This window comes from Enhydra lutris, unplaced genomic scaffold, assembly GCF_002288905.1.
Source record: "Enhydra lutris kenyoni isolate GAN:26980312 unplaced genomic scaffold, ASM228890v2 scaffoldscaffold9, whole genome shotgun sequence".
In the NCBI taxonomy this organism is placed as follows: Eukaryota; Metazoa; Chordata; class Mammalia; order Carnivora; family Mustelidae; genus Enhydra; species Enhydra lutris.
In genome coordinates, this window is record NW_019154093.1 from 42,306,955 (window position 1) to 42,334,556 (window position 27,602).

Consider the following 27,602-nt stretch of genomic DNA (forward strand, 5'->3'; position numbering starts at 1 on the left):
ACATTTTGCATGGTTAGATCATTGTTTACATAAATGTAAGGTGGTAGTTTCCAGTAGGGTATCTTGAGTGAGAATCTGCTAGTGAAGAAAATATGGGCACAAATTTTAAATATTTCCAAGACATATGTAAACAAACACAACGTTAATATAGGATGATAGCATCAGACTATGACAAATAAAGCAGATCACATCCATGGAAGGTTGTTCCACCTAGAAGTGTGCCATCTGAGAACACCAGGATCAAATCTCAAAGAATCAAATTTACATTCTAAACTTAAGGCAGAAAAATCTACTCATATGGCTCTTAGACCCAGCCCAAAAGAAAACTGTCTAGCATTTTTATTCAAGTAGAAGCTACAATTGATCCTGTTTGCTAAGATGTTCACTTACGCACTTTTAGTTGACCACTGTAAAATGGATGTGTGCTTTATACTCTCTATAAAAGGACTACACTCTTGAGAAATGTCAATTACACAACACACAAGAAGAAAAAAAAATGTTTCCTTATGTGTGAGGAATGAACATTCTTACAGCAACCGCTAGCCTTCCTTTTATTTAAAATTTCCTCTTTCACTCAGCAGTACACATAATTCTTCCCGCTCCTGATCACTATTTCACTGAGTCTCTGTTCTCCCATATTCACCTCTCCCTGGGCTGACACACTAGACTTTAAGACTAATGGGAAACAATGGAAGAAACAACCAAACCAAGCTATGGGAATATAGGAAAAACGGTGGCCAACAGAAATCCGGTCCTTGAACCCTGATATCTCAAGGTCTAGAATTTGAAAAGAAACTAGAAGAAAGCAGTGAATCTTATGGAAGAAAGCAGTGAATTGTGCAGGTGAGTGGCAATGAAAATAAGTATGGCCCTGTCCTCCCTTTACCATAAGGATCTCTACAGGGTGTGACCAAGTCACTTAATCTCTTTTTGAAAGCCAGTTTTGCTATTTGTAAAAAATACAGATGGTCCCTGACTTACAACATTTCAATTCAGGATTTTTTCATCTTTGTGGTGGTGCAAAAGTGATATGCATTCAGTAAAAACTGTACTTTGAATTCTGGATTTTGATCTTGTCCCAGGCTAATGATGTGGTACAATACTGTCCCGCCATGCCGGGGAGGGGCAGGGAGCCCCAGCTCTTAGTCAGCCACGTGGTCACCAGGGTAAACAACTGATACATGGACAAGCATTCCGTGTCTCACTTTCAGTAGAGTATTCAATAAATTACATGAGATATTCAACACTTTATTATAAAATAGGCTTTGTGTTAGGTGATTTTGCCCAAATATAGGCTAAGTGTTCTGAGCACATTTAAGGTAGGGTAGGCTAAGCTATGGTGTTCAGTAGGTTAGGTGTATTACACGCATTTTTGACTCATGATATTTTCAATTTATAATGGGGTTATGAGGACATAATCCCATTGTAAGTAAAGAAGGATCTGTGCTTAACCCTGCCTAGTTCAGAGGGCTGTTGAAGGAATAAGTGTAAAAGTTATTTAGGAATTTATTTGTCTCTGTATAGTGCTACATAAATATGAATGTAAATATAAAAGGATCAAAAACATTTTTACTGATGGGATGCCTGAGTGGCTCAGCTGGTTAAACTTCTGCCTTCAGCTCAGGTCATGATCCCAGGGTTCTGGGATTGAGTCCCACATCAGGCTTCTTGCTCAGCAGGGAGTCTGTTCTCTCTCTGCCTGCTGGTCTCCCTGCTTGTGCTCCCTCTATCTCTCTGACAAATAAATAAATAAAATCTTTAAAAAAAATTACTGCCGTTTATGCCTCTTTTCTGAATCTCATTCTTTTATTCTAACTTCTCATTAACCTTGTTTCTTCTTTCTTTAGTCTGCATCTAACTCTAAAATTTGAAGGACTTTTTTTTACAGTTCATAAATAGTTGAAAGACTACTTGGCCTGACATAGCACTTCAACTCCCAGAATTGGTGAGTTCTGCTCATGCTGGCGAATGCAGTAACAGATCTCTGCACCAGAGGCAGGCTGAGCCTGTCTTTCCCCATGCGTAGCTCATGTGGCCAGTCAAGGATAGGTGAAATCCATCAGTCCATTTTCTTCTGGATTTGGTTGGTGCTCAAAACCGACTAAAACTCCCCTGGTACTACATAAAGTAGAGCTAACTGGAAAAAAAGTGGAAATAATTATGGTTTTGGGGGTCACTTTAAAAATACAAGCATCTTTTCTATTATTTTCCTTTTCTTTTAAATAACCCAGAAGTAATGAGACTTCCCAGGGATTAACTTGCTCATCTGACCAAATCTGGCTCAACATCCCGACAATGTCTGGTTAAAAGATGTGACTACCACAAATACGGCTTCTTATCCCCTACACCATGTTTTACTCATTACCTGGCAAAGGTACAAGACAAAATTCTCGTAAACCTCCTGATTTCCCGCTCATAATTTGGGGAAGTAAACCATGGCCGAGAAACCACATAAAGCGCCATTAAGTGAACCTAAATAAATGATATCTCTGCAAATGAATCACCGCTTACCCAAATTCCATGCGCTGCAGAGAGACAGGAATGGTCAATGAATACCAGATTTCCAATAACCACAATGCATAGACTCGGTCTCAGGGACAACTCCATCCCAACTGCATATAAAGAGGGAAAATATCCACCATTCCTAGTAATAGCTCAGAGTGCACAGACCCCATGTTCTGTGAAATAACTGCCTTACATACAGGAACAGTTAGAAAATGAGTTGGATCATTCGAACTCATCTAAAATCAGATTTTAGATTTTAGATTTTAGATAGGAGTAAAGAAGAAAAGATTTGAAGGACTGAGGACTGCTTTGAAAGAATATACAAAGGTAACTTAAATTGTGCGACTTTTTCACAGTCACAATGAGACTATTTTCTTGGCAAGGTTTATGAAATTGCCCTTTTTGTCTTTTTTTCTCTTTCTTTCTTTCTTTCTTTCTTTCTTTCTTTCTTTCTTTTTAAGATTTTATTTATTTTTTTTGACAGAGAGAGATCACAAGTAGGCAGAGAGACAGGCGGAGAGATCAGGGGAAGCAGGTTCCCCGCTGAGCAGAGAGCCCAATGCAGGGCTCAATCCCAGGACCCTGAGATCATGACTGGAGTGGAAGGCAGAGGCTTAATCCACTGAGGCACCCAGGTGCCCCTGCCCTTTTATCTTAAAACAAATGTTTCTGGAGTTCTTACTGTGTTTCAGGGACTATGCCGCATTCTGGGAACATACCAGTCAACAGAATATATTTCCTATGATTATGGGTCAATCCAATCCACTGCCTGTTTTTCATAAAGTTTTATTAGAACACAATCATTTGCTCACGTTTTATCTATGGCTGATTTGCTATGGCTACGCTACAATGACAGCATCAAGTCTTTGTAACGGAAACTCTATAACCCACAAGGCCTAAAATATTTACTATCTGTTCCTATACAGAAATGTTTGACAAGCCCTGGTATAGAGGGAGAAGTGGGAAAAAATATATATATAGGAAGTTATAAGACTGTTTATAAGAGCTATGATGTGGGAATTCTGCAGTTCTAAAACAACATCTAAAGAATCAGGGAGGACTGAGGAGGTAACATTTAAACTGAGACCTAAAAATGAACAAGTAGCTAACCAGTTGATGGGGAGAGAAAGTATCCCAAAGGAAGGTCACATGCAACAAACAGGAGGCAAAAGAGAGCATGTCTCATTCAGGGAACTGAAAGTATAAACTGTCAACATGGCTGGAACAAAGAGAGCAGGGAGTAGGGAGATAAATACTGTCAAAAAGAGAATCAGAACTCAGAACATAAATGTTCCTCTATATCAGCTTAAAATGTTTCAAAGTTATTCTGAGGGTCTAAACTATGAGATGAAATCATCAAGCTGTATAAATGTTTATATAAGACTTTGGGGTTTACATAATATTATGGTGTATATAAGATTATATGTGAGATTATATATAATATATATATGACATATATTATATATATAAGATTTATATAAGATTGCATATAAGATTATGGTGTATATATAAGATTTATGATACTCCTTTCTGACATAGTCACCAGGAAAACAAAAGTAATGAACTTTGAAATTGAGATTGATCAGGAAATGCCAACATTCAAATTAATCCATCCCTTCAATGCCTACCAACCTGTGGCTGTGGGATTAGTGGCTGTGTAGAGCATAATACAGGCAAAATTTGCTGTATGACACCTCACAGATATAGCACTTTTTACAAATTGAATGTTTGTGGCAAACACAAACCTTATTTATTTTAGAGAGAGTGAGAGGATGGAGGGCAGAGGGAGAGAAAATCTCGAACTCCCCACTGAGAGCAGAGCCCCACAAAGGGTTCAGTCTCAAGAACCTGAGATCATGACCTGAGCCAAAATCAAGAGTCTGACGCTTAACCAACTGAGCCACCCAGGAGCCCTGACGTGAAGTATTTTCAAATCAAGGTATGTATATTGTTATCTTAGACACAATGTTATTGTACACTTAATAGACTAAAGTATATTGTAAACATAACTTTAACATGCACTGAGAAACCAAAAACTTCATTTGACTTGATTTTTTGCAATATATGGTCTGGGACCAAACCCACAATATCTTTGAGATATGCCTTCACTAAAATTTCCTATAACACTTAGGTCAGTGCTTCACTCCAATTTGTGCTGACATTATAATCAAGGCACATCTGAAAAATATAGTCAGTGATAGTGCTGAAGAGGAAGCCAATCTTCCCTGTCTGAAAACTGAGACAACTGAAGTACCTTAAGTCTGATTTCTGCCTTTCCTATAAAATGACTCTATTATCAACCATAGTTTTTACCCTATCTCATTGGCTTCTCTATGTCAGTCTTATTTCCTTGTTCTTCCTCTTCTCCTGGACCTCATCAAGTTGGCATGCCCCAGCACCTCAATCTTTAGACCTATTCTCTAACACTAACTCATTTAGTGAATGCGTCCAGTCTGATTGTTCGAAATACCATCCATAAGCCAGCGATACCCAAGTATATATCTTTAGCACAGGCTTTTCTCCTGAACTTCAGTCTTGGATAACCTCTTGCCTACTTGACAACGCCACTTGGATGTCTAGAAGACATCATACACTCAATATGTCCTTCATCCAATTTCTCCCTCTCAAAGCTGCTCAACCTGTTGTTATTTTCAACTCACTTAACAGTAACTACATCATTTCCATTATTCAAACCAAACATGTGGAAGTCATCCTTATCTCTCCTTTCCTCACACCCTTCATCCAATCTGTGAGGAAATTCTCTCAGTCCTGACATCAAAATATACACAGAATTTAATCTTTCTCACCACCTCCTCTGTGGCCACTTACTACCACTATCTCCTACTTGGACTACTGATATAGGTTCTAAACTGCTTTGCCCGAATCCATCCTTTCCCTTCAAATCTATTCTCAACACAGGAGTCAGAGAGATTCATTTAAAATATAAGTCAAATTTTGTCATTCTTCTGCTCATAACCTTGTATTGACCTCCCATCTCACTCAAATGGTTGTGCTGTCCCCTCACACTTGTCCCCAATCTCAACGCCTACTACTCTCCCTCTCACTCCCTGCATTGTAGACCTACTGATCTTAAATATACCAGGGATATACCAGGGATGTTCTTGCCTTAGGATTTTTGTACTGGCTGTTTACTCTACCTGGGAGGCTAGCCCCCCAGAGAGGTACATGGCCAATCCCTGCACCAACTGTAGTGGATTGAATTATTGACCTCAATTCTTTTTTTTTTTTTTTTTAAGATTTCATTCATTCATTTGACAGAGAGAGATCACAACTAGGCAGAGAGGCAGGCAGAGAGAGGGGGAGGGAAGCAGGCTTGCCGCTGAGCAGAGAGCCCGATGTGGGGCTTGATCCCAGGACCCCGGGATCATGACCTGAGCCAAAGGCAGAGGCTTTAGCCCACTGAGCCACCCAGGTGCCCCTGACCTCAATTCTTCATCCTTCGCTACATCCACCCTCTTGTCTCATGATGAGTACAGAGTGTTTCTCTGTCCCTTCACTTTAGACTTGATCATTTGACTTCCTTTTGCCAATGGTACGTGGGCAGAAGCAACAGTGGGTCAGTTTTGAGCCTAGCCCTAAAGAGGTCTGTTCTCTTCAATTTTCATCACTATGAAAAGTCTTTCCCCTACCAGACAGAACTACACAGGTTATGCCCCAGAGTAAATATACGTGGAACAGAACTGCTACAACCAAACAGACTATTAACCAAGAATAAATTATTGCTCTTTTAAATCAGGGATTGGCAAACTTTTCCTCAAGGGCTAAATAGTAAATAATGAGGCTTTATGACCCATATAGTCTCTACTGTCTCAACAACACCACTGTAGCTTGATAGCAGCCACACAATATGCAAATGAACACGAAACAGCTCTGTGTTCCAACAGAACTTACAGAAACATGCAATAGTGAATTAGGATTTGAACTGTGTCTCTCTGATTCCAAAGTAGTCTTATGCCCACTGTATCACTATAATATCATTTAATATCATTTATGTCAGGTGTCGGGAGAAACCTATTATCTTTTGTTAAAGAAATAAAAGGAACAATGATCCATAAATATGGTTGATAAAATACCTATCTAGCTAATTCAACTGTTACTTCATCTTTTTTTTTCTTTTTTTTGCCTGACAATCATGCAGGACCATTCAACCTCTTGTTCCTTTATATCTCATATATGATTGTTAATTTTGCCTAATTATCCTTAACTGAATAAGGTCTTTTTGGCATGTTTCATACCCATGTTCCTGACTCATACACTCATACAGTGTATGCTTGCTTGCCTTGAAGCAATTAGACCAAAGATCCCTAAGTTAATTCAACATATGTAAGTTCGAGATGGTATTTGGACTTTCTTGGCCTGCTACTTCACTTGATTTTGCATTTGAATTACCTCAGCATGTACTCAATCATCGCCAGTACTCAAGAGTCCCATTTCTCTCTAACTAACACCCAGTTTTTGCTCTGGTCCAGCCTTGGACCATATGCAATGAGCTATCAATCTCTCAATATTTTGGCTGTTCACTTTCATGAGATAGAATTAGAACACTGCCAGTCACTATTAGTTCCCATCCCCTTCCCTTTTGTAGTAAACTAAAAAACTTGAACTTTTGGTTTCTAGAAAACAGAATTTTGGAGTCACATTTCTATTCCTTGTAGATATTCAGATGAACCCGACAGAACCTGTATATACCATTCATGCTTGGAGACTATTGATGTTCTTCAATGAAAGCCTATTCTGTGAAGGCTGGTAGACCTGCCTTTAGATACTGGTTTCACCATTAATAAGTGTGTATATTTGGCCAAGTTACCTAGTTACCTAATGTCCTCAGTTTCTCTGTCTCCATAATGTTTTAATGAAAATCTCTTCATAGGTTTTTTTTCTCTCTCTGCATTTTCTACTTTAATTTACTTTCAGGAAATTTGATGACATCTCTATGCCCATTATTGCAGGGTGGGACTTGTGGTGAGGGCGAAAACAGAAAGATCTTATAAGGATAACAGACTTCTGCTTTAAAAAACAAACAAACAAACAAACAAACAAAAAACAAAACTTCTAGGGAAAGGGATTCATTAGCATAGTTAGACAGTACATGAAAGCAAAATGGTTTTCGGCATAAAATATAAGGATTCTCATGTGTCAGGGAAAGAGAAATAAGGAACAAGTTTCTGAATCTCAAAGCTAAACAGGATGTATATCCTGCTTGTGGCAGTACCACTGAAATTTGGCAGGATCCTAAGATATTACATATGCCTCGTATGTCAGGTTCATGAAAGATTATAATGAGAAAAAAAATCTAGGCAGGTAGCTTGGGGTCAGATTTTGCCACCTTATAGAGTTTACACTTTAACAGAGTGCCACATTTTAAGATGAGGTGAGATTTCATTCAGGAATTATTTTAGGAAGATTAATCTGAGGGAAGTCAGACTTGAAGGAGAGAGAAAACTGAAGGAGAGAGAAATTGGTGGCAGAGAGATTAGAGGGAGAGATAGGAATAAGGATTTATTGTAATAGCCAGAGCCTGAGGTGATAAAATCTTAAACTTGTATTGTTTGAACCTTCCAATTCCTGGACTTTAAAGGCTGGGTGAAGAAAGCACATTGGCCAAGATTTCAAGATGCTCTTGGTCTTGTCAGACACAATTACAGCCACCTGTGAGCTAAGCGGGAGCTTGAAACACAAAAGTGCTCAGAATCCCATTTAACCTGGCCTCTCTATGCTAGGAATATTATGGGATGGGCCTTTTGTCTTCTCTTCAGCAATTCACTTAAGATAACCTCGGGTCTGAGAGGTAGAAAATTGGATGCTACTGAAAAGGGCTACTGAGAGAAGATTGAGTAGCTCACTGATTGTAATGGCTCCAAAATCAGGCTTGCTGCACTCTTAAAGTCAAAGGGGGTTTGTGTGTGGTGTTTTCTTTTACACAGCACTCCAGAGTCTTCTTACCTATTTTAAGGATTATTATTGCCATTTAAAATACAAATTGGACTTGCATTGGCATTAAACAACATATATCACTAAGCTATGACAGATGCCAGTTTGGCTTAGAGAAGCTTTTCACTGTTCTTGGAGCTATCTTCCCTTACCAATGACAAAGTCAGAATTTCCCTGGTTACAGTAAAGCATTAACAGTAATACAATTACTGACTCTGCCTAAAATTTAGTAACTGTTGAATACAGAAATAAATATCACCTGATCTGTTATCCAGGAACTATAGAAAGTAGTGCTGACCTAAAGATTACTTACCAAATCTTTATTTTGCCTTGGGATAAAATCTGTAGAGAGGATTATAGTTCAAGTAATTTTTACTTAAGGAATAAAGGAAAAGAGAATAAAATCTTTTGAGAGACTATTATGTTCCAGATACTTTGCTAAGCCTTCAGCATACATTATTTCATTCAACTTTTATAACAACTTGATAAGCTAAATATTGCCAATTCATTTTACAAGTGAAAAAATAGAGCCTCAGAGAAGTAAGATCACATGACAAAAATAAAACACATAAAAATGTACAGAGGCTGGGATTCTACTCCACATCTGTCTAATTTTAGAAAAGAAACTATATGACTAATTTCCAAATGAAATATACAAGAACTACTGATTAGCATTAAAAGGAAAGAAAGGAAAAAAGGCACTTCAACATACAAGGTAGGTTATATCTGCTATGTCATTAATATTAGTCCCCTGTTACAGATGTAGAGATAAAAGAGCTGGAACTGAGCTCTGTAACCATTGAACCCCTGCCTTCCAACCCTGCATAGAATCATGGAATGTGGGAATGAAAGCGCATCTTATCTCATCGGACGTCTTCATTGAACAGACGACTGAGTAGAGGGCCATGTAACCTATTGTGATTTGTCCAAAGACAAATAAGTTGTCAGTAATCAAGAGTCATGTCTGCTTCTGAGGTTCTTACCAAAGCACCAAGGCCCTTTGTTCTCCTAAATTATGAGGACTGTCACTCAAGTTCTATCTTTGCTGAACTTTCACGGAGGGTTCTGTCGTCTTCAAGATTCCTCCGTTGCTACTGCAAATGCCTGTCTTTCACTACATCTTTCATCTCAACCTCTCTAGAACAATGATCCCTAACTTCAGGTTTTTGATACTGTTTTGTTAAAACTGTTCCTGTTCCATTTTCTCCATTTCTGTGCATCCACGTGCCTCCATCTACCTGGTTGCTCATGATAGAAAATGGAAGCTATTCTTAATAACTCATTCTATCTCACAGGCTCATGCAATCCACCCCTTGGTCAATTTATATTGCTTTCATGATATATGTTCCCTTCATTTTGTCTCCACTGACTGCCATTCATCTGGTCCAAATCATCATCATCTCTCACCTAGCCCTATGTAGTAATCTTCTAATGGGTATCTCCCACTGAAAAACCCCATCTCTTTTTTACTTTTGTTCTTCTGTAATCTATTCTCCACAAAGCCAGAAGTCAGAGAATCTTTTAAAAACATGAATCATATTTTCTTAAAGCCCTTCAATGACTTCCAGTGCATTTGAGATTAAATTTTAAAACTGTTAACATGTCCCCCAAGTGCTTGTATCATCAAAACCTCTTGGTTTTGCCTTGTCCCACTCACTCCTTCCATCACTAATTCTTCAGACACACTGGCAATCTCTCATTTCTCATACACCTTCAGCTCATCCTTCCAGTATTTTACTAGTTCAACTGTAATTTCCAGGGAAGCTTTTCCTGTTCTCTCAATCTAAACTAGGCATCCCGTGAATTTTCAATCCTGGAAATCTATTTTTCCTTCATTGCACTTATCTCAGCCTCTAAATACCTGCTTATTTTTGTGGTTAGTTGTTTACTGGTTTTCTCACTGTCTAAACTGTAAAGACAGTAAAGGCAGGGGCTAGGTCTATTTTGTTTTCTGCTAAATCCTCTTTCTGCCTTATCAAAATGACTTATGCATAGTAGAAGCTCCGGAAAATTTGGTAAAAGATGAATGCTTAAACACTCAAGAATGACCCAATCACTTTAAGTTTGTAATGGAATTCTCTCAAAATAAATTTATTTAAATGGATTTCCTTTAATTAAAAAAAATCAAAGTTTTTATACTGTACTTGACAGGGGCTGAGAGAGAATGAAAGAAGTATTAAAAACACACAAGCAGAAATTAACTTGTTATATATACCTTAAATGTTAGAGAATTGAAATTAAATATGTTTTGCTTCCTGAAAGGTACTTAATGAATGACCACTTTGTGTGCATGGTCCAAGTTCAGTTTCTTTTAAAATAATGAAAAGTAAGAAAAATCTGGCCTTAATCAATTTTCCCCTCAATCTTACTATTCTCTGATTAGACTTGGTCCTGGAGATGATAAAATATCCACACAGTGAAAAAGGATTCCTGGTTTACATGAATAAGGGCAGATGTAGTAACCTAGTCAGAACAAAGGATATATGTATATACACAACAAGATGTGACATCAGACTGGTTTTATATACATAAAACAGAATATACTGATTCATCAAAGGTATCTGACAAAGAAATACATGACAGCAAAGAAATTAGAAGTTCTGGTCAAGCATTTACTGACTGACAGACCTCATAATTTGGTTGTGTGCCGATGGAATATCCCTGACAAAATTGCCTGACAAATTTTTTTCTGCTACTCTTCTGCCAATGAACCACTAATACTGAGCACAGTAAACAGGAAACTATGAAATTCAGGTAATTAAAGAAAAGTGATACACACACACACACACACACACACATATATAATGTATGTGCATATATATATATAAATGTGTAATGTGTATACATACGTGTATGTGTATTACGTGTCAATGTTACTGAAACACAAAGAATACTCCTTAGCATCTTAAATTATGCACATATTCTTCATGTACTTTTCCCTGTATAGACATAGCCACTATAAGGTATATTGTCTTATAGAAATTTGACTCGAAGACTACAACTAAATCAACAATTGGAGCTAATTTCACTATAATTTTGACAGCTTTCTAAGTAAAAGACTAGCTCTCAATTAAGTCTCCTACCTAACTTTCCCAATTCTTTTCTGGAATGAGGCAGAGTAGAAGTACTTAAATAAATAAAATAACTTGCTAACTCTATCTTGCTTTATGAATGTTATAAATGGGGTCTCCACTAAAATGCATAAATCATTCTCCCTTGTGAGTCTCAACCAGGCTTCTGTTTACCAGATGGAAGTAAAAAGTGACAGTATATGCAATATGTGCTCCAAATCCTGCTGTCAAGACTTTCAAAAAATGATATGTCTCTAAACATCCCACCATAGTCCAGATGTGTTGGGCCTGATCTTAAAAAAGTAAAATAAAATAAAATGAAACAGCCACAGGTACAGGCAGGAATCTGTTCCAGCTTCTTCAAGAAGAATGCTTAGAACTTCTTAGTGATAGTTAAAATAAAAGGGGGTACAGAGTACAGCTAGAGAACAACAGGACCCGCCCTATGCTTGCAAATGACAGGTCAGTCTAAGCTTCAATCACTGTACTCTGAAAACTGGGTTAAAGAAAAAGCACATTCATTAGGTTACAGGAAACCTCCTGACCAGCAGAGGGCAAGATCCAGAAAATCAGACAGATTTCCCTTTACATTAATCATCTACAAAGTACTTTCATATACTTTCTACTATGGTTTGAATGTTTTTTTCCCCCCACATTCATAGTTGGAAACCTAATCCTCAAAGTGATGGTATTAGGAGGTGGGTCCTTTGGGAGGTTTGACCTTTACTAGTGGGAATTATTGCTTTCATAATAAAAGAGGACCAAAGAGCTCCCCTAGCCCCTTCTCTCAATTCAGAATACCGTGAGAAGTCTGTGCCCAGAAGAGGGGTCTCACTTGACCATGCTCACACTCTGGTCTGGGACTTCCAGCATTCAGAACTATGAGAAGTAAATTTCTGCTGTTTATAAGCCTCCTAGTCTGTGGCATTTTGTATTGCAACTCTATGATAAAGGTATTACTTCTCCATTTTGCACATAAGGAATATTTGACCCTGAAAACTTATATGATTTGCCCCGTATCACCACTGCTGCTAACTGACAGAATCTGCTTTTGCATACAGTTCTTCATACACCAAATTTAGTGCTTTTCCCACAATATCACCAGCAAGTTCTCTCTACTAAGCTTAAACTCCTAAGGGATGTCTGAATCTTGCCTTTGTTCACAGAGATTGCATTTCTTAATTCAGATCAAGTTCAAGCATCTCTGTTAAAACTATACATCAGTGTGATTGATGGAGAGTGATGGAGAGCATGGTGCCCGGTAACTAATCGAACTGTCCCTTATAGCAGCTCCAATCCTGAGACACTCTGCCAGAATGAGAATATGGCCTTGAAAGAATGAATGTTATCTCCTGAAACCCTTTGGGCAGATGTGATTTTGATTTCATTTTGTTGAATTCTTTTTTTTTCTTTGACTCTCATAGTCCTCTTCTCTTTTTTTTTACTCTTTTTACTCTTTTATTTGTTAAAATCTGACCTGTTGTCTTAAGAGACAACTTAGTTAAGAGAAGATAAAACTAAAACCCACATTATAGCTGACAGTGACCAACATTATTTTATTTTATTCTAATGTCACAGTTTTTATTTCATTCTGTCCTTTAGGAGTCAGGTGAAGCCTCAGATCTGTCACAAAACCTTTCCCAGAACTCCAATCTTCCAGAAATTAAGGAGAAAAGAAAAACCCATATCTGCCTAAAAAGTGTAAAACCTCCATATCAGTTGAGCATAACACTGTTGCACAAGAGAAAATATTCTTTTCTTATTACATCTTCTAACATGTTTTCCATTATATACCATTGTATTTATTTATTATTAAGGAATTTTTCCATAGCTTAAAATAAAGAGAAAGGAGACCACATATTCTTCCAACATCATGTTGCAGCATTTTCTAGCAGGTCCCCCAATGATTATTTGGCTATCTAAATGGTGCAGCATCATTTGACTGTGGGTCAAAGGATAAATGCTAAGTTTCATGTTACTTTGCAGATCTTTTTCCCCATTCTATTAACTGGAAGTTTGTACCTCTTAATCTCTATCACCCACTTCACTTATCTCCCCAAACCCCTCCCCTCTGGCAACTACCAGTTTATTCTTTGTATTTATGATTCTGTTTCTGTTCATTTGTTTTGTTTTGTTTTTTTATATTCCACGTATAAGTGAAATATTATGGTATTTGTCTTTCGCTGTCTGACTTATTTCACTTAGTGTAATACCCTCTAGGTTCACCCATTTTGTCATAAATGACAAGATTTCATTCTTTTTTTATAGCTGAGTAATATTCCATTATACACACACAAACCCTGGGCCCCACATCTTCCTCACCCATTTATCTAGTAATGGATACTTAATTTGCTTTCGTATCTTTGCTTTTGTAAATAGTGCTGCACTAAACATATCTTTTCAAATTAATATTTTCATTTTCCTTGGGTAAATACCCAGTAGTGGAATTATTAGGTCATATGGTAGTCCTATTTTTAATTTTTTGAGGAAACTCTATACTGTTTTTCATAATGGTTGCACCAATTTACATTCCCATTTTCTCTGAGATAGCGGCCATAAACAAGGTGCTATTTGTTACTATGGGTTCATATAACATGAAATATTCATTCAAATATTTACTCAATAAATACTTATTTATTGAGCATCTACAAAGTGCTAGGTCCTTTGTTGACTGGGAGAGGGTAAGCAATCAGTGGCAAAATGCTAAATCAGGCACAGATTCTATTCTTAAGGAAATTAAACTCATGAATAAAAATCACTTAAGAGCATCTCCTACTCTATGTGCCTTGAGGCCATCAAATTATGTCTCATTATGCCCTTTATCCCTATTTAGCTACGTCACTATAAGAAACTCAAGACTCCTAATTCATCCTGTATCCCACAGATTTTCAACCCTTTTGACTGTTAACTTTTATATTTGGCTCTATTTCATACTTTTACCCAGCTCTGGAGAGATTTGTCTTATTAGATGTCGAAACATATGCAATGTGACAGTAATTAAGAGTTGCAGTATTTAAAAAAAAAGAATTATAGTATAATTCAAGTTAGAAAAACATTAGAAAAATTGATCAATAAGAAGCACAGAAGCAAATCCACACACACAAGAAAATAGATATATTACATAGATCTTCTTGTAAATACATCATTAACGTAATTATTAATATCATTCACTAAATATGTCCCTTTATTTTCCTTCTAGGTACATGAAAGAACTGCAGTTTCCCCCCTTTGATGGTAGGTGTGAGCTTGTGACTTACAATGTCCAAAAAAATGTGAGTATAGGTATGTCATTTCCTTGAAAAAGCTTCAAAAACCAGTCACTAATTTGTCTTTCTCTTCCACTTTCAAATTAATTCTAGCACTTATGTCAGAACGGAGCCTCCATGAGCATGGGCACCTGAGTGGCTATGAAGAGCAGAGTCCATGTTGATTTGTCTCACACATATACCATAAACTGAGAAATAGACTATAACTACATTATGTCACAGGAATTTTTGAATTGTTATAATAGCATAACTGAGTTTACCTGACTGATAAAGGGGGGACAGGATGAGTTGTTTAATGAATTATTCTTGGTCAAGTGAGTATTCATACAGGAAAAATTGAAGTGGGTTCCTTACCCCATAGCATACACAAAAATCAATTCCATACAAATAAAAAAAAATTAAGTTAAAAGCTTTAAAACTTACAACAAAAACATAGGATGACATATTTATGACATCAGACTTGGAATATTATCTTAAACCAAAGACAAAAAGTCTTAGCCATAAAAGAAATATTGGTAAATTTGACATTAAAATTCATGTTAAAGATACAACACCAAAATCCTGAGGCACAAAAGAAGAAATAGTAAATTGGACTTCATTGAAGTTAAAAACTTCTACTTTATGAAAGAGAATAAAGACAAGCCATAGACTGGGAGAAAATATTTTCAAATCATCCGATAAAAGACTTGTATCCACAACATACAAATAACTCTCAAAATTCAATATAAAAAAACAACACATAGTATTGTGCATATTTACAATAGCTGAGATATGGAAGCAACCTAAGTGTTCACCAATAGATGAATGGATAATATGTGTGTGTGTGTGTGTGTGTGTGTGTGTGTGTGTAATGGAACATTATCAGTTGTGAGAAAGAATGAGATCTTGCCATTTGTGACATCCTGAATGGACCAAGAGTGTATTACATTAAATGAAGTAAGTTAAACAGAGAAAGCCAAATTCTATATGATTTCACTTATATGTGGAATCTAAAAAAAAAAAAGGACAAAAAAAGCAGAAGCAAGTCCATAAATACAGAAAACACACTGGTGGTTTCCAGAGTGGAAGAGGGTAAGGGATAGGAAAAATGGGTGAAGGGGAATGGGAGGTACAGGCTTCCAGTTATGGAGTGAATGAATAAGTCACAGGGATGAAAGGTATAGCATAGGGAATATAATCAATGGTATTGTAACAAAATTATATGGCGACAGAGGGTAGCTACAATTGTGGTGAGCATCATGTATAGAGTTGTTGAATCACTGTATTGTACACCTGAAATGAATGTAACATTGTGTGTCAACCATACATCAATCAATCAATCAATCAATAAATACAATAAAATAAGGAAACAACATCTCAATTTTTTAAATCGGCAAAGATTTTTTTAAAGATTTTATTTAATTATTTGAAAGAGATTGAGCAAAAGAGAGAGCATAAGTGGAGGGGGTGGGAAGAGGAGAAAAAGGAGAAGCAGACTCCCAGCTGAGCAGGGAGCCTGATGTGGGGCTCAATTCCAGGGCCCTGAGATCATGAACTGAGCTGAAGGCAGACACTTAAGCGAGTGAGCGACCCAGGCAGTCCTCAGTGGGCAAAGAATTGGATAGACACTTCACCAAAGAAGATATATGGATTGCAAAAAAAAGGTATGAAAAAGTGCTCAGCATTAATTATTATTAGTAGCAGTTATTCTTTGTTATTACAAATTAAAACCAAACTGAGATACTATCACAGATTGTTACAATAGATAAAATAGAATGGAAACTCAGATCATACTAAGTGTTGGCAAGAATATGGGACAATTAGAACTCTCATACACTACCAGTGGGAATGTAAAATGGTAGAATCACTTTGGCAGTTTGTTGGTCTTATGAAGTTAAACATCTACCATGTGATTCAGTCATTCCATTATTAGGTACCTGCCCAAGAAAAACGAGGCATATGTTCACACAAAGACCTGTACATGAATTTTAATAGCAGCTTTATTTGTAAGTGTAAAATATGGAAATAGTACAAATATATCAATATACAAATAAATAAATTGATACATTGCTATAGAATACTACTCAGTAATAAAAAAATTATTAATCTATATAATATGGTTTAACCTCAAAATAATTATGTTGAGTGAAAGAAACCTAGAATTCTACCCCCTAAAACAGAGTATGTACTTTTTATTTCATTTATATAAAACTCTAGAAAATACAAACTAATCTATAATGGCAGAAAATAGATAGAAGTGGTTGCCTGGAAGTAGAAGGTGAGTGAAGGGATAGGAAGGGGAATTATAAAGTTACAGGAGGAAACATTTGGGGGTAATTAATTGTCTCAGTTGTGGTAATGTTTTGGCATAATTAATTGTCTCAGTTGTGGTAATGTTTCAGAGGAATACACAAGTCAAAATGTATCAAACTGGGTACTTTACGTATGGATTGTTTTCTTCATGTCATTATATATCTATCCAGGCTTAAAAAAAGTTGAATTTCAAAGAAAGCCAGAGTCTCTCTTTGCTTGCATGTTCCTTAGTAGTGAGATCTAGTTCTTCCTCTGTCTGGAGAGCCACGTGTGACCTTCCTGCTCCCTGACCCATGCTACTCCTGATTGCTCACCTGCTACAAGGTATATACTGATAGGGAGTCTCAGTCTTTGAAGGAGTAAAGAGTGAAGCCAGATGTCTTATCAGTGCTCTCCTAGATAATACCCCCAAGAGGTAAACCTCATGCCAAACACACACTATGCAATAGGTAACTCCGAATATGTCTGACTTGACCCTCCCAGGGATGAGGCTTCAATGAATAACTGAAATCAGAAAGTGCTAAAGATCCAAGATAAAATGCCATTGGTGGTATGGTAGGAGATGCCCCTCTGCCAAGACATTCCTGATCCAGCAGAAGAGAAACACCTGTAAACCAAAAGAATGTATATATTTTAGTATCCATATGATGAGCTAAAACTATGGATGAAGTGAAACAGATCATAAAACACAAAAAGTTGTAAAATATTGCTTTCAGATATTAAAGCCAATGTTGTTAAAGCCAAGATAAAGAAGTTCAGGGCAATCTTGAAAACAGTGGGCAACCCTTTGGTTCTGCTCAGGGGTTGTGGCTCCACCTATACTGTTTCCTGTCCCTGCCTCCAATTTATGTTATTCACAGACTTGAGGAAGGGATATCAGAAGAAAGAGCTCTATAGAAAATTTCATTTGGAGAAGAAAGGAAACAAAACTGACCTTCAAAATGATGGTGGGTGAAAGGGTAAAGCAGCCCTTCTCTAATGAAAAGTTGAGAATTAATGATAAGACATATTAGGAAGTTTCCTTCATGCTATAACTGGTGAGGAAAATAAATTATCCAGTTCGACCCCTTCCCCCCCAAAATAAAAAAAAATACCAGCAGCAATACAAGGGAGAAGATATCTTTAACAGTTATGATCAACAAAGGATTAAGAATTATAATATATTTAAAATAGAATCTTTCAATAATAAAAAGACAAAACCTAATAGATAAGTGGGCAGAATACATAAACATGCATCTCATACAGAGGAACTATAACTGGCAAATAAGTATGTGGTAAAAAGCATAGTCTCATTATTAATCTTGGAAACTAAATTAAGACAACAATAAGATGTCATTTTATACCTACTAGATTGGCAAAACAAAACAAAAGCGAAAAACAAACAAAAATGTCTGAGAATATCATGTAGATGAAGATAGGAAACACAGGAACTTTTCCATATTACTAGCTAGAGTGTATTGGTTTAATTATTTTGGAAAACAATTTGGAATTTTCTCAAGTTCAACATGAGTAATTTCACTTTTAAGTGAATTCTCTAGAGAACTCCTTGCATCTGTGTACTAGCAAATGTGCATAAAAGTATTCATAGCAGCATTGATCACAACAGAAAAAAACCCCACAGAATAATCCCTCAGCAGAATGGAATGATACATATTCCTATAATGGAATAGTATATAACAGTGAAAATAAATGAACTATATCCTCAACAACATAAATTCATTTTAGAAACCAAATTTTGGATTTTAGGACTAGCAAGTCAAGAAGACTTAGCATGATGTTACTTACAAAGTTGAAAAGTTATATAAAACCAAAAAAATATGTAATAAAACATTTTTTTAAAAAACAAGGAGTAGATGGTCCGGGATGCTGTTAGCTCAGGGAGTGAGAGAGGTACAAGAGAAGGGAAAAGCAAAGTGTAGTCCATGAGTATGTACCTAGTTCTTTTTTATTTATTTATTTATTTATTTATTTATTTGACAGATCACAAGTAGGCAGAGAGGCAGGCAGAGAGAGAGAAGGGAGGAAGCAGGCTCCCCGCTGAGCAGAGAGCCCGATGTGGGGCTCGATCCCAGGACCTGGGGATCATGACCTGAGCCGAAAGCAGAGGCTTTAACCCACTGAGCCACCCAGGCGCCCCTATGTACCTAGTTCTTAAGCAAGGTAGTGTATTTATGGATCCTAATTTTTATCATTTTAGTATGAATAAAATACAAATATTAGATAGAAAATATTTTTAAAAAGCAGTAACTGAGAATTTTCCATAACATAAAATCCTAAGATTAAAAAAATGTACTCTCCAGAGACAGGAGTAGAAGACCAGTAAATTGGTCATAATGGCAGGTAAAAAAATTAATGAAGGCTATCCAGTAGACATTCATGAGTATTGGGGTGCCTAGGTGGCTCAGTTGGTTAAGTGGCTGACTCTTGGTTTCAACTCAGGTCATTGTCTCAGGGTCCTGGAATCAAGCCCCATGTCAGGCTCTACACTCAGCAGGGAGTTTGCTCAAAGATTCTCTCTCCCTCTGCCCCCCTTCTGCTCAAGCTCTCTCACTCTCAAATAAATAAATCATTTAAAAAATTCATGAGTATTTATCAACATTTGAGAATTCTACTGGTGCTGTGGGTGAAATGCTGAAGACAATTGTCTGTTTCTAGTAATGAGTTGTTGCAGAAGTTGGATCTCCTTGAACAGGCGAAAGTGGGTTTAGTTTCTGCTTACACATCAAGTTCAATGTTTTGGGTTTATTTGGCAACTCAGGGAGTTCATACCAGTAAAGCAGGAATTGGAAAGAATCAGAATATACATGAACAAAGTCAAGGAAATAATAGACAAGAAAAAGACTGGCAAGCTGGACAGAGATGCAGCTTCAAGATTTGTGAAAAATGCTCTTTGGGAACCAAAATCTAAAAATGCATCCAAAGTTGCCAATGAAGGAAAAAGTAAACATTAAAAAAAAATGCACTCTCCAAAAGTAATGCAGTACAAAGTAAAAATAAATAAGTAAATACATACACATATGAAACTTGTGATTTCTTTAAAGCTTGCAAACAGAAAAGACAAATATTCTGAGACAATTTTCAGGCAGAAGATAAAAGATGTGGGACACCTGGCTGGCTCACTCGGCAGATCCAATGACTCTTGATAGGGTGTTGTTAGTTCAAACTCCATGCTGGGCATGGATCCTACTCAAAAAGGAAAAAAAAAAAAAAAGATGAAGGTTAGATATACAGGAAAGAATGAAAAATAAAGTCGTAAGTATTAAGTAACTTTGGCTACATAAAACAATAATTATAATATCATGTGGACATTTTAAAAATTGAAAATTCACAACACTAATAAATTACAACAGCAATAAATAAGTTGAGATTGAGATACTGAAGTTAAAGTGTCCTGAGGTCCTTCAGCTCTCTAGGAGAATAACAAAAGTGCTAACTTTAAACACTGATAAGGATTCATGTAATAACTTCCATGGTAACCACTAAAAGACAAGACAAACTGTGTATAGCTTCTAAGCTAGCCAAAGGAAATACAAACTGAATTTTTAAAAAATTTAATTCAAAAGACAGCAAGAAAAGAGAATAAAAGAAACAAGAGAAGCACATGCTGTTTATAAAAGATCTCTCTAAAATATGGAGGCACAGAAAAATTGGAAGTAAAAGTGTGGCTCAAAGTTTGCCATGGCAATATTCATGAATAGAAAGATGGCATTGCTGTATTACTATCAGTTAAGTGGGCTTTAAGTTAAAAGACTTCCCAGAGTATAAAGAAAGCTATGTAACAATTCTCAATTTTTATATACTGAACATAGCCTCAAAATAAATAAGAAGGAAAAATGACAAAACAAAAGAAACAACTTCCTAATCACAGTGGGAGACTGTAAAACAATTTTTTCAATTATTGAAAGAATAAGCAGACAAAAAATTAGTAAAGATAGAGATTTTAACAAAATAATTAGTAAAAGTGACCTAAGGGGCAAATATTGGATACTGTACAAAAGAAGTATAAAATAGACATTGTTTTCAAACATTTATAAAAATTAACCATTTAATGGGATAAAAGACACATTTCAAGTTATTTCAAAAGAATGAAATTATATAGGCTGTGTTCTTTGTAACTAAATATAAAATTTTTAAGAGGTAGAAAAAAACTGTTTGGAAATGAAGATACATACTTCTAAATAATGCATTGTTAGAAGAAAGAATTATAAATATAAGAAAATATTTGACTTGAACAATAACAAAAGTATTGAATGCCAAGATGTGTGAGATGTCAGCTTATTAAATACAAATATTACATAAGATGAAGTAGTGATACTAAATGAGCAAAGTATGTGTTATAAGAAGTTTGAAAGGTTCATCAGTATTTTAGGACCACTATAATTTGTAAATTTGTTGTTCAACAAATACTAAGAAGTCCAATAACCTAAGTGTTGGAGAGGATGTGGAATATCTCTTACCCATTGTTGGAATGTAACAACTTTAGTGGTTCACAAACTCAACATTTCAACAGTTCTATTCTTAAATATTTACTCAAGAGAAACTCAGGCTCTCACTGCAGAAATATTTATAGTAAACTCTATAGCTACATTATAACAGAAAAAGCTTGGAAAATTTCAAATGTTCCCTTAAAGAGAATAGGTAACTATATTTTTGGTATTTTCAAGCAGTGTATTATGCTGTGGTAATCAAAATAAATGAATTATAGTGGTCTTAAAATACTGATGAACCTTTCAAACTTTTTTTTTAAAGATTTTTTTATTTATTTGACAGACAAGAGATCACAAGTAAGCAGAGAAGCAGGCAGAGAGAGAGGAGGAAGCAGGCTCTCTGCTGAGCAGAGAGCTGGATGTGGGGATCAATCCCAGGACCCTGGGATCACGACCTGAGCCGAAGGCAGAGGCTTTAACTCACTGAGTCACCCAGGTGCCCCACCTTTCAAACTTCTTATAACACATACTTTGCTCACTAAGTATCACTACTTCATTTTATGTACTATATGTATTTACGTATATATACATACACTACAGTGCACAGTAGTATGTTGTTGTATGTATAGACCACATTTTGTTTATCCATTCATCTGTTGATGGCATTTGGGTTGTTTTCCATCCTTTAGCTATTCTAAATACTGCTGCTATGAACACTGGCATACAAATATCTGTTCAAGTCCCTACTTTCTGCACTATGTTATATATATGTGTATATATATATATATATATATGTGTGTGTGTGTGTGTGTGTGTGTGTTTCCTATGTTATTCTGTACTATGTTATTTTTTATTTCTTTACTAAGTTATTTTTTACTTTCTGTACTATGTTATTTTATTTTTCTGTACTATGTTATTAAAAGTTTCTTTGATGAAAAAGAGATACTAATTTTATATAGTCTTGCTAAAAATCATTCCCTACACCAAGATCAAAAAGGTATTCTCCCATGTTTTCTTTCTGCACTAATAAGAGTGAAGTAACACAATATTGGTTATAAATCCCAGAATATTAGTTACAATATATCTTATACAATTAAAAGAAATTTAAATGAAAATATTCTTTAAAGGAATATACCTGTGTTAAAACAATATTTTAAAACATTAAATAAATTATCAAAAACAAGAGGCAGGAGAGTAGCTTGAGGGAGAGGGACACAGAGATTAGAATAAATTAGATTAGAATAGATTAGACGAGATTAGATTAGAAGGACACAGAAATGTATATGTTAAAGGGATTGGCATGACCTTATAAGATAATTGAAAAAAAAATTTTAAATTGTTGGAATTCATTAGCATTTACATGGTTAGTAGATTAAAAACCTATAAACAAAAGTCAACTAGGTTTTATACCAACAACAAAGTTAGAAAATGATATTTTTTAAAAATACCACTTAGCACAGTACAATTTCACTGAAAAACAATAAAAAGACTCTAAATAAATGGAAAGACATGCTGTTGTCATGGATTGGAAAAATCATTATTTTAAGGATGTCAGTTCTCTCCCAATTGACCTATAGACTCAAAGCAATCCTAGTCAAAATCTTAAACAGACTGTGTGCGTGTGCACGGGTGTGTGTGCTAGCACACATGCATGAATGCACAAATGCAGGACTAGAATAACATATTCAATAGTGTATGGAAATTCATTGGGCCAGCAATAGCCAAGATCCACCAAAAATGAAAATGTATTACAAAGCTGTAAGTAGGACTGTATAGGATTATTGCTTAAGGAGTTAATTGTATGTTAAGAGATGATGCAAAAAAATATAAGCTATTCAACTTGTGTCTTATTTCTATGCGCTCTTTAGTGTATCTTGAATTTCATATGGCATTCAGCTATTTTCCTATTTAATAATATTAAACAAGTAAGAAAATAAGTGTTGATGGATATCAACTTAAAAGGAAGTTATGCTATAGGACTCTGTCCCTGTGCTTTCTACATTTAACATTCTTGATAAGTACCATGAAATGATGAAAGTCTTGGGTTTCAAAATTACCTCAATAATTATTTTCTCTAAATTTATATATCTTATGCATTTTATAAAACACATTTTATAGGCATTATTATATTTAATCTTCATAGTAAACCTATGAAATAGAGAATGTAATTTTGGGTGGAATAAGTTGGAACCCATTATTGCCTAAAGCCAACAGGATTTAAACACCTGAATTAATTTAATTTAATTAATTTATTTTTTAAACACTTTATTAATCTATTTGACAGGGAGAGGGAGAGAACACAAGCAGGGGAGTGGCAGGCAGAGGGAGAAGCAGGCTCCCCTGCTGACATGGGAGCCCGATGTGGGGCTCAATCCCAGGACACTGGGATCATGACCACACCCCAAGGCAGAAGCTTAACGAACTGAGCCACCCAGGCACCCCAAGTCTGAATTTATTTTAAAAAATGACTTATACAAAATTGAGTTACCCTATGACCCTGCAATTGCACTACTAGGTATTTACCCCAAAGATACTGACGTAGTGAAAAGAAGAGCCATCTGTACCCCAATGTTCATAGCAGCAATGACCACAATCACCAAACTATGGAAAGAGCCAAAATGCCCTTTAACAAACTAATGGATAAAGAGGATATGGTCCAAATATACAACAGAATATTATGCAGCCATCAGAAAGGATGAATATCTACTTTTGTATCAACATGGATGGGACTGGAGGAGACTATGCTAAGTGAAGTAAGTCAAGCAGAGAGAGTCAATTATCATATTGTTTCACTTACTTGTGGAGCATAACAAATAACATGGAGGACATTAGGAGAAGGAAAGGAAAAGTGAATTGGGGGAAATCAGAGGGAGAGACGAACCATGAAAGACTGCGGGTGTGGAGGGGAGAAGGGTGGGGGTTAGGTGAGCCTGGTGGTGGGTATTAAGAAGGACACATATTGCATGGAGCACTGGGTGTGGTGCATAAACAATGAGTCTTGGAACACTGGAAAAAAAATTTTAAATAAAATAAAATAAAAAATAACTCATGCAAATATGGATGGAGGGGATTTAGTTTAATGGCAATTTCAAATAGAGTTGAAAAGGATCCTTAATATAAGAAAAGATAATACTAAACAAAAATGAAAAATTTTAGTCTCTTTTATAGTAGCAAAATATAATTTCAAGGGAAGTGATGGCAAGTTGTACTCTGCATTAGTCAGATAATACTAGGAATCTGTGTTCAGTTCTAGGTACCATATTTTGGAAGACATTAATAAACTAGAGAACATCTGCTCAGGAAAGGCAAAGATGATTAAAAAATTAAAACTGTCATGAGAGGAATGGTTGAGATTTGCCTGGAACATGAAAGCTCTCATCAAATATTTTTAAAAGCATCCTGTTAAAAAAAATAATAATTATTTAAAGTTGGCTGAGAGAATAGATATATGGCCAACAGATGAAAACTATAAGAGTATATGTTTCAACTAAATATAGGAAGAACTTTTCTAATCATTCAAAATGTTCCATTTAACCTCAAGGTTTGCTGTTCTACAGATTATATTCCAGCTAAGTGCCCGATTTTTTTGTTCTTACCCATTGAGCATACATAATCTGCATAGAATCTGCAGTGATTTTAGTGAGAATTTTTTGTTTTATGTTTGATGAAGGGATATAATTTTCTTTTTTTTTTTAATTTTTATTTTTTATTTCTTTTCAGTGTAACAGTATTCCTTGTTTTTGCACCACACCCAGTGCTCTATGCAATACGTGCCCTCCTTAATACCCACCACCTGGTTCCCCCAACCTCCCACCCACCACCCTTTCAAAACCCTCAGGTTGTTTTTCAGAGTCCATAGTCTCTCATGGCTCACCTCCCCTTCCAATTTCCCCCAACTCCCTTCTCCTCTGCATCTCCCTATGTCCTCCATGTTATTTGTTATGCTCCACAAATAAGTGAAATCATATGATAATTGACTCTCTCTGCTTGACTTATTTCACTCAGCATAATCTCTTCCAGTCCCGTCCATGTTGCTACAAAAGTTGGGTATTCATCCTTTCTGATAGAGGCATAATACTCCATAGTGTATATGGACCACATCTTCCTTATCCATTCGTCTGTTGAAGGGCATCTTGGTTCTTTCCACAGTTTGGCGACCATGGCCATTGCTGCTATAAACATTGGGGTACAGATGGCCCTTCTTTTCACTACATCTGTATCTTTGGGGTAAATACCCAGTAGTGCAATGGCAGGGTCATAGGGAAGCTCTATTTTTAATTTCTTGAGGAATCTCCACACTGTTTTCCAAAGTGGCTGCACCAACTTGCATTCCCACCAACAGTGTAAGAGGGTTCCCCTTTCTCCACATCCCCTCCAACACATGTTGTTTCCTGTCTTGCTAATTTTGGCCATTCTAACTGGTGTAAGGTGATATCTCAATGTGGTTTTAATTTGAATCTCCCTGATGGCTAGTGATGATGAACATTTTTTCATGTGCGTTAGCCATTTGTATTTCTTCATTGGAAAAGTGTCTGTTTATATCTCTGCCCATTTTTTGATATGATTATCTGTTTTGTGTGTGTTGAGTTTGAGGAGTTCTTTATAGATCCTGGATATCAACCTTTTGTCTGTACTGTCATTTGCAAATATCTTCTCCCATTCCGTGGGTTGCCTCTTTGTTTTGTTGACTGTTTTCCTTTGCTGTGCAGAAGCTTTTGATCTTGATGAAGTTCCAAAAGTTCATTTTCGCTTTTGTTTCCTTTGCCTTTGGAGACATATCTTGAAAGAAGTTGCTGTGGCTGATATCGAAGAGGTTACTGCCTATGTTCTCCTCTAGGATTCTGATGGATTCCTGTCTCACGTTGAGGTCTTTTATCCATTTCGAAAGTTTATCTTTGTGTATGGTGTAAGACAATGGTTGAGTTCTTCTACATATAGCTGTCCAATTTTCCCAGCACCATTTATTGAAGAGACTGTCTTTTTTCCACTATATATTTTTTCTTGTTTTGTCAAAGATTATTTGACTATAGAGTTGCGGGTCCATATCTGGGCTCTCTACACTGTTCCACTGGTCTATGCGTCTGTTTTTATGCCAGTACCATGCTGTCTTGGTGATCACAGCTTTGTAGTAAAGCTTGAAATCAGGTAACGTGATGCCCCCAGTTTTATTTTTGTTTTTCAACATTTCCTTAGCGATTCAGGGTCTCTTCTGGTTCCATACAAGTTTCTGGATTATTTGCTCCAGCTCTTTGAAAAATACCGGTGGAATTTTTATCAGAATGGCATTAAAAGTATAGATTGCTCTAGGCAGTATAGACATTTTATTATTATTATTTTTTAAAGATTTTATTTATTTGACAGAGAGAAATCACAAGTAGGCAGAGAGGCAGGCAGAGAGAGAGGAAGAAGCAGGCTCCCCGCGGAGCAGAGAGCCCGATGTGGGGCTCGATCCCAGGACCCTGAGATCATGACCTGAGCCGAAGGCAGAGGCTTTAACCCACTGAGCCACCCAGACGCCCCAGTATAGACATTTTAACAATATTTATTCTTCTGATCCAAGAGCATGGAATGGTCTTCCATCTTTTTGTGTCTTCTTCAATTTCTTTCATGGGTGTTCTGTAGTTCCTCGAGTACAGATCCTTTACCTCTTTGGTTAGGTTTATTCCCAAGTATCTTATGATTCTTGGTGCTATAGTAAATGGAATCGATTCTCTAATTTCCCTTTCTGTATTTTCATTGTTAGTGTATAAGAAAGCCACTGATTTCTGTACGTTGACTTTGTATCCTGCCATGTTGCTGAATTGCTGTATGAGTTCTAGTAGTTTGGGGGTGGAGTCTTTTGGGTTTTCCATATAAAGAATCATGTCATCTGCAAAGAGAGTTTGACTTCTTCATTGCCAACTTGGATACCTTTTATTTCTCTTTGTTGTCTGATTGCTGTTGCTAGGACTTCTAATACTATGTTGAACAAGAGTGGTGAGAGTGGGCATCCTTGTCGTGTTCCTGATCTCAATGGGAAGGCTGTGAGCTTTTTCCCATTGAGGATGATATTTGCTGTGGGTCTTTCATAGATAGATTTTATGAAGTTC

At 36.3% G+C, this 27,602-nt stretch overlaps 1 pseudogene; it reads left to right on the forward strand.

Moving 5' to 3' along the window:
• The first annotated feature begins 19,419 nt into the window (after positions 1 to 19,419).
• On the forward strand, positions 19,420 to 20,037 carry LOC111143700 (annotated as a pseudogene).
• Positions 20,038 to 27,602: the final 7,565 nt, after the last annotated feature.